This window comes from Phoca vitulina, unplaced genomic scaffold (assembly GCF_004348235.1).
Source record: "Phoca vitulina isolate PV1807 unplaced genomic scaffold, GSC_HSeal_1.0 scaffold6, whole genome shotgun sequence".
Taxonomy (NCBI): Eukaryota; Metazoa; Chordata; class Mammalia; order Carnivora; family Phocidae; genus Phoca; species Phoca vitulina.
The window spans coordinates 22,301,016-22,310,538 of record NW_022589709.1 but is presented as its reverse complement, the minus strand read 5'-3'; positions in this window follow the sequence as shown (position 1 = coordinate 22,310,538).

Sequence of the window (9,523 nt, the reverse complement as noted above, 5' to 3'; positions counted from 1 at the left end):
AAAGATTTTATTTATTTATTTGACAGAGAGAGACACAGCGACAGAGGGAACACAAGCAGGGGGAGTGGGAGAGGGAGAAGCGGGCTTCCCGCCGAGCAGGGAGCCCGATGTGGGGCTCGATGCGGGGCTCGATGTGGGGCTCAATCCCAGGACCCTGGGATCATGACCTGAGCCGAAGGCAGAGGCTTAACGACTGAGCCACCCAGGCGCCCCAGGCTAGGTCTTAAAAGATGGGTATCAATAGCAGAAGGGAAAGGAAAGGACTGCTTAGATGTGGGCAATCAAATAAACCAGAACTTTGAATCCAGAATGAACAAAATGTACCACAAGAGTAATAAAAATTGATCTCCAAAAAGATGATAATCTTATTAATAAGAACAGGCTGCTTTATTGAAGGCAAGTGAATAGAGAAAATGAGGACAAACAGCTGTTGTGAGCCACAGAGGAAGGTGGTAGAAGGGGAAGCCAGCAAAAAGGGAGAAGACAGAAAAATAAGTAGAAATGAGAGAGCAATGAACGAAGGACATTTGAACTGGAGTTTAAGGCACATCCTTAACTTCTCTGGTCCTCAGTTTCCTCATCATTAGAATGGGGGTAATCATGATACTACCTCATAGAGTGTGGTGATGATGAGTTATATATGTAAAACACTTAAAACATAGTTGGACTAGATTAATGAATGATACAAATCTACAGTTTCAAGAACAGCGTGCTCTCTAGCTCAAGCCTCCAAGAAGTTCAAGCCAAGAACAAGCCCCCCGAATCTAGTTATTTGTTCGTGGCTGACTATCAAGAAAACAGTTTTGAGATAGAAGTGGGATCACAACAGTTTAAAGAGAAAATAAGTGGTAAAAACATGGAAGATGTGAGCTTTTTATTAAAAAGTTCGGTAGTAAAATGAAAGTGAGAGAAACTATTTTTTTAAAGATTTATTTTTTTTAGAGAGAGCATGCATGTGTGAGTGAGGGGAGGGGCAGAGGGAGAGAATCTTCAAGCAGACTCTCCACTGAATGCAGAGCCTGACCTGAGGCTCAGTCTCATGACCCTGAAATCATGACCTGAGCCAAAATCAAGAGTTGGTTGCTTAACCAACTGAGCCACCCAGGCACCCCAGAAAATATTTTATGAAGAGTAAACATATACCACAACATTTTGAAGTCAGGGGAGAAGGATCGACAAGGAGGAAGAAGCAAGGATGAGAATGAGATGAGTCTGAGCCTAAAAGATTTTCACTGGAGTAAAAAAAAAAAAATCAGGGACACAGAGCAATTCATCTTAGGAAAGTGAATCCTGGGGTGCCTGGGTGGCTCAGTCAGTTAAACATCTGCCTTCCACTCAGGTCATGATCCCAGGGTCCTGGGAAGGAGCCCCGCATCGGGCTCCCTGCTCAGGGGGGGAGCTTACTTCTCCCTCTCCCTCTGCCACTCTTCCTGCTTGTGCTCTCTCGCTCTCTCTGTCAAATAAATAAATAAAATCTTAAAAGAAAAAGAAAGAAAGAAAGTGAATCCTTCCTCCAAATCTAGAGGAAAAGATAAGCATATCTCACTTAAATAAAATAAATAAATCTTTAAAAAGAAGAAGAAGAGGAAGAAGAAGAAAGAGGAGGAGGAGAGGGGAGGGGAAAAGGAGGGGGAGGAGGAGGAGAAGAAAGGGAATAGAAAATAAGATATTTTTTTTAAAGATTTTATTTATTTATTTATTTGAGAGAGAGAGAATGAGAGAGCACATGAGAGGGGGGAGGGTCAGAGGGAGAAGCAGGCTCCCCGCCGAGCAGGGAGCCCGACGCGGGACTCGATCCCCGGACTCCAGGATCATGACCTGAGCCGAAGGCAGTCGCTTAACCAACTGAGCCACCCAGGCACCCTAGAAAATAAGAGTTTTATACCAGGAATATCTAATAGGAACTCCAGGGAGTCAGGGGCTTCCGCATGATGTGTGAATCACAGGAAAAAGAGGCATGATTTCCAGAAGAATGAACTTTCTTTAGTCTCATAGTAATGATTATATGTCCCTAGATACCCATTACATTATTTTAAGCTGACCCACTGAAATTACATAATGACGGTCTCTAGGATTGGCTAGGGGAAAGGAGGCTGGCAAAGGATCCGAATTTTTCTTTTTTTATATATATTTTATTTATTTATTTGACAGAGATTGAGAAAGAGAGAGAGAGCACAAATAGGCAGAGCGGCAGACAGAGGGAGAGGGAGAAGCAGGCTCCCCACTGAGCAGGGAGCCCGATCTGGGATCTGGGGTTCAACCCCAGGACCCTGGGATCATGCCTGAGCTGAAGGCAGGCACTTACCTGACTGAGCCACCTAGGCACCCAGATCCAAATTTTCCTTACAGACTACTCTTTCTCTAGGATTCCTTAGTTTATCAGAAATGTTGTAAGCCTCTTATCTCCTATAGCTTCACTTCTATTTGATTGTTTCAATTCTTGTTTTGTAATTAGGAGAGAGATGCAAAGATGGTTCTTAATCTTATTTAGGCTAAATGAACATTTGATGAGACCATTAGAATGCCTCCCAAGAAAAATGCACACAAAATATGAATTCAATTTCTTTGAGGTCCAAGGATTCCCTAACCACTATCTAGAAATTCAATAAATAAAGCTTTCTATCCAAAACTGGATATCCTCCCAAAATGTATATTCTAAAACTGCTTATCTCAGAAATAATTTTAGTTGTTCTTCTTACACTGGAATTCCAGCACATAGCATAGTTAATTTACATAAATTCAGCCGTTAAATCCTCTGCAAAAATAATAATTATTATAATAATTTAAATAAGGCAGGTGATGATTCTGCCAGTCATTCTATAAACTTAAGCTATAGAATGAGCAAACATGAAAGTGATGAACCTGTTCCCCTCAGTGGGTCCCAGGATGTTTCTGACAACATAGAACTCTTATTTTGCTAAGCATTATTCTAGTTCACATAATATAGCTCCTAAACCCTAGCCAACTTCTCTATCTGGCACTTAACTGGAAAAAAAACTGATTTGGGGGCACCTGGGTGACTCAGTCGGTTAAGCGTCTGCCTTCGGCTCAGGTCATGATCCCGGGGATCGAGCCTCACATCGGGCTCCCTGCTCAGAGGGGAGTCTGCTTCTCCCTCTGCCTTTCCCCTTGGCTGTGCTCTCTCTCTCTCAAATAAATAAATAAAATCTTTTTTTTAAAAAAATGATTTTTTTTTCTGCTGAACTGGTATATTTTTTTTCTTGACTTCCTGGTATCCAACTGCTTTCCCACACATTTTTAGTACCTCGATTTCCTTTTCAGGTGGAATATCCCCATGATTAAGGTTCTCTTGGGAGGGCAATTTCTAACTCCTGTCTTTCATGGTACATCCCATTACAAAAGCCAAGAGAGGTGGATTTTTTTTTCTTTGTCTGATTCTTGGTACAACTAAACAGTGAGCACATAACCTAAGCTTGACCAATCAGAACTTTTAATCATAAGAAAAGGATGCAGAGATGGAATAACTATTTGAAGGCCTAATTAATTGTAGTAAACCACTGAAGCATGGACCAGATTGTCCCTGCAGTTTAGTCTTTTCTAAAGATCTCTTGGTTTTTGCCCATTTGCCAATATAGTTACCAATTGATTCCTAATGAAGAATAATCCCCCATAATCTTCTAATAAATAACCCTTTTGCTTAAAAATGCCAGAGGCAGTTTTTGTTGCCTACACCCAAAAAATATTAATCTAGAGGAAAAACTAGCCAAGATGGACCTATGGAGAAACATAACATCAGTGTCACTTGATGTGACATTTCAAGTGGCAACTGCTTTACGAGAATTTCGGGTACAATTTTGTCTATGAGATATTTACCTTACATGCTGACTAGAAACTAAGTTCCATATAATAAGTGACTCTAATGCAGTATTATGCATCACAGTGAGATACTGAAAGCAACCTAAATGTTTCACAATAGGGGAATATCTAAAAATTAAAAATCTCTATCTGAAATTACATAATAAGCCTTTGTATGGATTATTATGTAACCAATAAAATCATGTTATAGAATAATATAAAATAACATTGAAAAATATTACTGCTATATTATTACCAGATAGTTTGGCTAGTATAACTCTATTTTTACTCATTCTTACCCTTAGAAAAATGGCTAAAAATATTATATACAGTGTGAGTTTATGAGTGATTTTTTCCTTGATGCTTTCAGTTATCTTTAAATTCTCTTGAAACTAACTTATATTACCTTTGAAATTAGATTTTTAAAACTCTGATAATGTTACTGTAAATAAATAAGAAAAGTCCCATGTAGTATCCTTGTGCCTAATGCTTTTCTCTTCTATTTTCCCAGATAAATCTTTACTTTTCCAATACAGTCAAAAAGGGTAAAATCCTGTTTTTAAAAAGAAATTACAGGGGCGCCTGGGTGGCTCAGGTAGCTGAGCATCTGACCCTTCATTTCAGCGCAGGTCATGATCTCAGGGTCCTGGGATTGAGCCCCATGGTGCAGCCCCATGGTCAAGCCCTGTGGTCAAGCCCTGAGTTGAGTCAGGCTCTGCACTCGGCAGGGAATCTGCTTGAGATTCTCCCCCTCCCCCTTCTCACGCTCTCTCTCTCCTTGTGTCTCTCTCTAAAGTAAATAAATAAATCTTTTAAAAAAAAGAAATTACAGCTTAAGCTATGGAAGAAATTCACGGAAATAAATTTATGAAATGTCTCTTACAATTTATCTTATTAGTTTGATGTGAATATCCCATCAACCAATTGATTTAAGAGGTTTTTTTCTTTTAGCTTTATGTTTCAGAAATGAAGAGTCAGAAAAAGCTCAGATTTGGGATAAAAATTCCCCTATTGGGTCATTCTCTTTTTCCTGGATGGCATCCCAAATGACACGTCTTAGTAATCACATGACAAGTAGAATTCATTTAGAAAATAAATTATTAGGAGTGCCTGGGTGGCTCAGTCAGTTAAGCATCTGCCTTCGGCTCAGGTTATGATCTCAGGGTCCTGGGATCAAGTCCCAAATCAGGCTCCCTGCTCAGCAGGGAGTCTGCTTCTCCCTCTGCCCCTCCCCCTGCTCACACTCTCTCCCTCAAACTCTCAAATAAATGAATAAAATCTTTAAAAAAATTAATTAAAATTTAAAGGAAAATAAATAAATTAATTTGAAATGACAGTTAGCCATGGCTGGGAATAATCCTCAATGGGCCGTATCCTCTGTAAATCTCTTGTAATCTTACTAATTAGTTTTTGTTATTGTTGGTGGTGGTGTTTTTGGTATGGGCAATCAACCCAGAGGAATATTCACCAGGAGGTCCGAATGCTCCTTTTTATCACTGATTTTCAGTATATAATAATTATCATCTATTAATTACTTATTTCATAGGGTGGGAAATGCCATTGATGCTTCCATCCATTATGTAGAATTTTCACAAAATCTTTGTACAATGAGCACATAATCCCTATTTTACAGATGAGGAAAGAGGATCACAGATGTCACAGTGGCTAGTTAGTGGTAGAGTGAGATCTGCCTATCAGTCTTTCTGCTATAATTTACTGTTGTGCATAAACTAGATCTCATAATTCATTCATCAGTATAAAGTAGATATTTTGGGAAGTGTATGTAGTAAAAGGTAGGCACAGTTGACTATTCAAGCTGGGTTTCAGAAGGTGACACCTGGGGAAGATCTGCCAGGGTCCATAGTTTGTCTCCTATCCATGTATCTGCAACTTAGTAAAGAAGCTCCTCCATAAAAATTCATTACAAAGTAATGAATGCTACTGATATCAGCAGAGTTAAATAGAACGTAGTATAAAGAATCATTGGGGCACCTGGGTGGTTCGGTCGTTAAGCATCTGCCTTCAGCTCAGGTCATGATCCCAGGGTCCTGCTCAGCGGGAAGCCTGCTTCTCCCTCTCCCACTCCCCCTGCTTGTGTTCCCTCTCTCACTGTGTCTCTCTCTCAAATAAATAAATAAAATATTTTTTAAAAAAAGAATCAAGTATAAACTAGATGTGTAAAATTATCAGACACTTCAAGTCAGTTGATATGATGAGCTATTTAACATACATATGATATATATAAAATAGATACACATGCTTATACTTACATATATAAGTAAACAATATACTAATTATTTAGGAAAAAATACTACTATTACTATCTAAAATCAAAATACGTATTAGAAAATTGAGCATACAAATACTTTAGGATATTAAAAACTATAAAAGCACTAGAATAAAATATAAATTGCTATTTTCTAAGTATTATACCAAAGAAAGAAATTATAAAGTTTAAAACATCTGTAATAAAAAATACAATATACAAAAGAAAATGAAAAACAGTAAAATGTTTGTAGCAAATTGGTAGCAAAAGGGCTGCTATCCTTACACATAAGGAAATCTATGAAATTATTAAGAAGCAACTCCCAGTAAGATGAGCTGTGGGGCACTTTTACACACACACACACACACACACACACACACACATTCTTTCTCTCTTCCTGCTCCGAACATACAGCAATAACTGATAAAATATTCTTAAATATAATAAAAAAAGACATAGCCTTAATAATTCTTTTAAAAGGTAAAATTTCACTGTAGTCCAGAAACAGAACCGAATAAGCAGTTAGCTGGGCTGAGGTCTACTGGCCTCTGGGCCTGGAAACAGGAGGAGACAGTTGAAATGACATGCTGTGGGAAATGAAAACGCAAAGTGGCCCACATAGGCTAAGCTAAGGGACCAGCATTAGGCTCATTGCTTGGTAACTGGGAAAAGGTTAGATCTCTCCTGCGTGCAAAGAGAGACTTTAAGAAAAACTAAAACATAAAAGAAACTGGAGGGTATGTGCTATGGTGAGTGCCGTGAATTGTTTAAGACTGATGAATCACACACCTGTGCCCCTGATACAAATAATACATTACATGTTAATTTAAAAAAAAGAGGAAATTAAAAAAAAAAACATAAAAGAAACTATTGCCACCATGTAGTCTATTGCTTATATAATGCTTTTGAATGAGGGAAATAAAGGAAAGCAGAGACACCTTACAGCCAGGAACAAAATAAAACTAGTCTTAATCTAAAAGGTGGCAGGACCCTCAAACCTTGAATATGCCCTAGTTTGGGAATGAAAGCTTCACAAAAATATTCAAATATGAAGGAAAAATGAAAGAAAAACTTCCCAATCAAGATAAGCCTGCATATTACAATTCCACTGCACATGAAGAAAATTTATAAAGACAGACAAGAAAATAAATTAGCAGATTAATGTATCCCAGTTAAAAGAAAATAGAGCAATCTAAAAAAAACTTTAAAATAAGTGTTTTGGGGGTGCCTGGGTGGCTCAGTCGTTAAGCGTCTGCCTTCGGCTCAGGTCACGATCCCAGGGTTCTGGGATCGAGCCCCGCATCGGGCTCCCTGCTCAGCGGGAAGCCTGCTTCTCCCTCTCCCATTCCCCCTGCTTGTGTTCCCTCTCTCGCTGTCTCTCTCTCTGTCAAATAAATAAATAAAATCTTAAAAAAATAAAAAAATAAAATAAAATAAGTGTTTTGGTGTTGGGGAGAAAAAAATAAATAGAAAGGAGGGAGATTATAAGAAATGAACTATATGAGGGGCACGTGGGTGGCTCAGGCATTAAGCGTTTGCCTTTGGCTCAGGTTGTGATTCCAGAGTCCTGGAATCGAGTCCCGTATCCGGCTCCTTGCTTGGCGGGGAGTCTGCTTCTTCCTCTCCCTCTGCCTGCCGCTCCCCCTGCTTGTGCTCTCTCTCTCTCTCTATCAAATAAATAAATAAAATCTTTAAAATAAATAAATAAATAAAAATGAACTATATGAAATTTGAAAGTTTTATAGATATAGTTATCAATTGAAAATAAAATGTATGGGACAAATTCTAAATGGAAATCAAAGAGCGAATCACCAAAATAAAATATAGTAATATTGAAATCACCAAGGAAACATCACAGGGAGATAAAGAGATTAAAGGTTATGAAAAAACATGTAAAATATTTGAATGAAAAAGTTTTTGAACATTTTTTTAAAAGATTTTATTTATTTTATTTGACAGACAGAAAGAGAGAGAGCACAAGTAGGCAGAGTGGCAGGCAGAGGGAGAGGGAGAAGCAGGCTCTCCACTGAGCAGGGAGCCGGACATGGGACTCGATCCCAGAACCCCAGGATCATGACCTGAGCTGAAGGCAGCCACTTAACTGACTGAGCCACCCAGGTGCCCCCGTTTTTGAACATTTTTAACAAGCATTCCAGAAGAAGAGAATAGAGAGATTGACAAAGTAAGAATATTCAAAAATAAAGTGCTGAGAATGTTCCATAAACATGTGAATATTCACACTGAAAATGCATACTAAAAAAACCATGAAAACTATCAAAGTAAAAAGAGAGCTTACTCAACAAAGAAATGACTTATACTCAGAGAAGACAGGTCACCAGCAACAAAAGAATATGGAAGGAAATTAGGTATATATAGTCAAAATGATGAGTTTAAAATGTCAAGCTAAAGTTCTTAATCTGAAAACTATTATTTTCAGATAACAGAAAATAAATACACTTTGGGTATCTCACCTAAGGGAGTTTATCACCCACAGGAATTCGCTGAAAGAAACATAGAGAATCCATTACAAGAATGTTTACTGCAGCATTGTTTAAAGAAGTAAGCATTAAAGCAAACTACAGTGTCTATCAATAGAAAAACAGATAAATAGATTTTGTTACATTTATAAATTTAGTATTGAATGCTATGTAGCAGTGAAAATGAATGAGCTATAACCACAGAATCAAGTATAACTACAGAATCTCACAAAATGCCAAGTGAAAAAGGTATCCAAAGACTATATATGATGTAATTTCATTTTTACAAAAGTCAAAGACAAACTACAGAGATGTAAAGAAGTCTGAATGCAAAATCTTTTCAGATTTTTATTTTATTCATCTTTTATAGCTGTCTTGTTTATACCAAATTAGTCAATTTTTGTGTAGCACTATTTTTTTTTTTTAGAGAGGAAGGGGGTGTAGGGACATGGGGCTCCATGTCACAACCCTGAGATCGTGACCTGAGCCGAAATCAAGAGTCAGACGCTTAACTAAGCCACCCAGGTGCCCCTATGTGTAGTACTATTTACCAAGTTGTCTCAAAGTGTTTAATCTAGTTTTCATAGAATTAATATTCTTTCTGCTCATAATTCACATAACATTTAATTACATAGTTACATAAAAGAATTAGGTATAAACAAAACAGATGATTCTTAGTGAGGACAGAACTCAGAGAGAGGAAGTGTCAGCATTCCGCTAGCTGCCTTTGTCTAACACATTCTGGCAAACAATGTTATATTGTATAGAAGGAATAGGGAGTGTCAATAATCTCTTTCAATGGAGCTTCCATTAAGAAATCAATTAAGTGATATTCTACTTGAACCCAAAATGTTAACAGTGGTCATTTCTAGTAATAGTACTTTAATTTTATATATAAAATGAAATGAAATGAATATTTGTGGAATTGTGTTTTCTAATTTTGCTTAGATGATACTGAATGAAT